Source organism: Mustela nivalis (assembly GCF_964662115.1).
Source record: "Mustela nivalis genome assembly, chromosome: 4".
NCBI lineage: Eukaryota > Metazoa > Chordata > Mammalia > Carnivora > Mustelidae > Mustela > Mustela nivalis.
Window position 1 is genome coordinate 133656481 of NC_139023.1, and position 3508 is coordinate 133659988.

Genomic DNA, 3508 nt, shown 5'->3' on the forward strand with positions numbered 1-3508 from the left:
TTTTACTGCCTAGATGTGAAATTCCTTGCTGCCTTTCCCTTCTCCCCCCTGAATCCTGAAAATAGTCCTTTATCAGGCTAAGATGATTTAAAAACAAGCTAAAGTGTTGTTTGACGATATTCTGAATCTGAACTGTTAAGCTTATATTGTAAAGACACAATATCTTTTCTGAATAAGCAAGACATACCTTCAGCTCTACCTCTACTCCAGTCTATAGAATTAAGAGTTTTCCTTCAGTTTATGATATCATTGTTATCACTGAGTGATACTCAAGAGTGCCTGCCTCAAAGACAATTTAGTATTTGTTAAAAAAAAAAAAAAAAAAGAAAGAAAAAGAAAAAAAGAATTAAGTTCAACTATTCCAAAATCAAAGTTAGGATTTTCAAAAGATGTCTTCCAACATTTACTTGGCATATATTGAATAGTTCATCAAGCTCATTAATTCAACCATATGGGGCTACATTAAGCAATTTGGGTATCTAAGACTTACCAGGGAGATGCATTGCTTACAGTTAAATATTCTCGAAGTGCTCTAGTTAAATATGTTGTTTCTGGCTACGTTGAGAAATTGGAAATAACTACTAAAGTTGTATGTATATGGTTTTGTCCTTTGGAGAACATTTGACCATAATATCCCAACTAAATTTTGTGAGAAATTGTCTTGGTCTGTCTTCAAATGGAGGTATTTTGATTCAGTTTCTTAATTTTAGCAAAAAAAAAATGCTCCTCAGTTGATCATGTAAATAAATGGAATTTTTCACAACCAGGAACTTTATAAAATGCCTGCCATCTAAGTTTTTTTTTTTTTCCAGAGGTATAATCTCAAATTTTCTGCTGCCTAGTTCTAAGGTTTGATTTCAAGAAATAATATTCATGAAGCCTTGCTCAAAGGATGCATAAATCTTCAGTTTCTTTAGATTAGCTGCTTTCTGTGTATGATGTGAAACTCTTCGAGTTCCCCAAGACACTTTCTGGAGGCCTGCAATGTCAGACTGTTTCTCTAACGTTACAGTATTATTTGTCACTTTCCTCTCATTCTCTCATGAGTGTACCATGAAGTTTTCGAGAGGCTATATAGCATGTAAAAATATCACCTCTCTGATGTATTCATGTGTTTAAAAAATTTCTCGGTTTTAATTTCAATGTGATTAATATTGGTATATATAACCTTACTACACAAAAGCCCCTGGCGGCTACAATAATTTTCAAAAATGTAAAGGGATCCCTGCCCGCTGGCTGGGTGGGTGGTGGGTGGCGGTGGCTGAGGGGAGGAGGGGATGGACTCAGTCCTGGGTTGTCCGGATGAGGGTTCGGGAAGGTTTGGCGAGTAAGGTTGCATTCCTTGGATCTGCACCAGTTTCCCTACCCCCGTCTCCGTCAGCTCCCCGACGTCGGGGATTGAGACTGAAAGAGCATCCCGGGACGGGGCCTTCCGGCCTCAAAGCAGCCTATCCAGAGACCCTCAAATTCTGATCTTGAAGTTGGAGGCTCTTGGGGAAGTTCGTTTCTAAACTTTTAGAAGAATTAGAGGATTTGCGGCTGCCTGACCCCAACCTAGTGTGTGTGGTGCGAAGGCTCGGACAGCATGACGACGGAGACCTTCGTGAAGGAGATCAAGCCCGGGCTCAAGAATCTGAACCTCTGGGGCGCCTGGGTGGCTCAGTGGGTTAAGCCGCTGCCTTTGGCTCAGGTCATGATCTCAGGGTCCTGGGATCGAGTCCCGCATCGGGCTCTCTGCTCAGCGGAGAGCCTGCTTCCCTCTCTCTCTCTCTGCCTGCCTCTCCATCTACTTGTGATTTCTCTCTGTCAAAGAAATAAATAAAATCTTAAAAAAAAAAAAAAAAGAATCTGAACCTCATCTCCATTGTGCTGGAGACAGGTCGAGTGACCAAGACAAAGGACGGGCACGAGGTTCAGACCTGCAAAGTGGCAGACAAAACAGGCAGCATCAATATCTCTGTCTGGGACGACGTGGGTAACCTGATCCAGCCTGGAGGCATTATTCGGCTCACCAAAGGGTATGCTTCAGTGTTCAAAGGTTGTCTGACACTATACACTGGACGTGGGGGTGATCTTCAGAAGATTGGAGAATTCTGTATGGTATATTCTGAGGTTCCTAACTTCAGTGAGCCAAACCCAGAGTACAGCGCCCAGCAGGCACCCAACAAGGTGGTGCAGAACGATAGCAGCCCTCCGGCCCCCCAGCCTACCACCGGACCCCCTGCTGTTTCTCCAGCCTCCGAGAACCAGAACGGGAATGGACTGAGTGCCCCACCAGGTCCTGGTGGTGGCCCGCACCCCCCTCACACACCCTCGCATCCCCCCAGCACCCGAATTACCCGAAGCTAGCCCAACCACACACCTGCCGGCCCTCCTGGCCCCTCCAGCAGCCCTATCAGTAACGGCAAAGAAACCCCGAGGAGCAGCAAGAGATAGCAAGACTTTCTTCCTCCCTTCCCACCACCCACCAGAACCCCAGTGTCTTGAGCACCCAGCCTTCTAGGGTGCTGGCTTTGGTGGGGTGGGGTGGGTAGCTAGTATTTTAGTATTTAGTATTTTAGCCACTAACTTTCACTAGAGGGGTGTGATGAGCAGCGGACTTACCCACCCTAAGCCCATACTCCCTGCCTTGCCGGGCTGAAACTGCCTATCAGCTGGGATTCAAGGCCCCCTGCCCACCCTTCTTCCTCTTAGAAACAAGTCACAGTCTGTTTCTGGTGTGTGTGATGTGGAAGACAAATTGAATCCCTCCTTCCTAATAAACGTTACCACTCTGTAAAAAAAAAAAAAAAAAAAAAAGTAAAGGGATCCTGAGGCCCAAATGTTTGAGATCTGCTGCTCTAAGTAAAAACCTTCATATGTATTCACAGCACCCAGGAAAGAGTTGTGCACCTGTGCCACACTTTTTTTTTTTTTAATATGCCAAAAGGTTGCTTCTATTAAACTGTGATTTGACATTATAATCCTAAATTAGCCTATGCTAAGATTCATGACAATAAATAGCCCTGGGCCTATTTATCATCTTATGGATCCAAGGAAATAGTTGGAAAGACTTTGGCAATTTTTATTTATATAGTGCACACTTTTTTAAAGGTTCCACTAGAGAAATTCCTCCTATTTTAGTGTCATAAAAAATTTGGTCTCAACTCCATCACTATTTTGTTTTATGGATGGACATCACGTATCCCGCAGTTTCTCTCATTTTTCTGCCTTGGATTTGATGTATTGGAATCTAACTGTCTCTTCACCAAATGTGCACCCCTCTCTTACTACCATTTTGCATATTTTTTGGCATGCATTTTTACATGCCAATCTGCTGGCTTTTCCTGACTCACATTTTGTCCAGGATTTCTACATTTTTATTACTTACACAGACACACAGAAATCCTTTCAGTCCAATGTATGTGCATATGCACATAGATAGATATGTCTAAACACAGTATTTTGTTTAAAGAAACTTGATTCTCACAATTTTGTGAGGGAAGTGTGTTTGGTATTGTCCCTGATT

The 3508-nt window shown here is 43.1% G+C and overlaps 1 pseudogene across 1 annotated transcript; it reads left to right on the top strand.

Moving 5' to 3' along the window:
• Positions 1 to 1302: 1302 nt before the first annotated feature.
• On the top strand, positions 1303 to 2786 carry LOC309863138 (SOSS complex subunit B1 pseudogene; annotated as a pseudogene). The gene is made up of 3 exons: positions 1303 to 1327; positions 1575 to 1630; positions 1846 to 2786. The product of its transcript is annotated as an SOSS complex subunit B1 pseudogene (transcript).
• Positions 2787 to 3508: the final 722 nt, after the last annotated feature.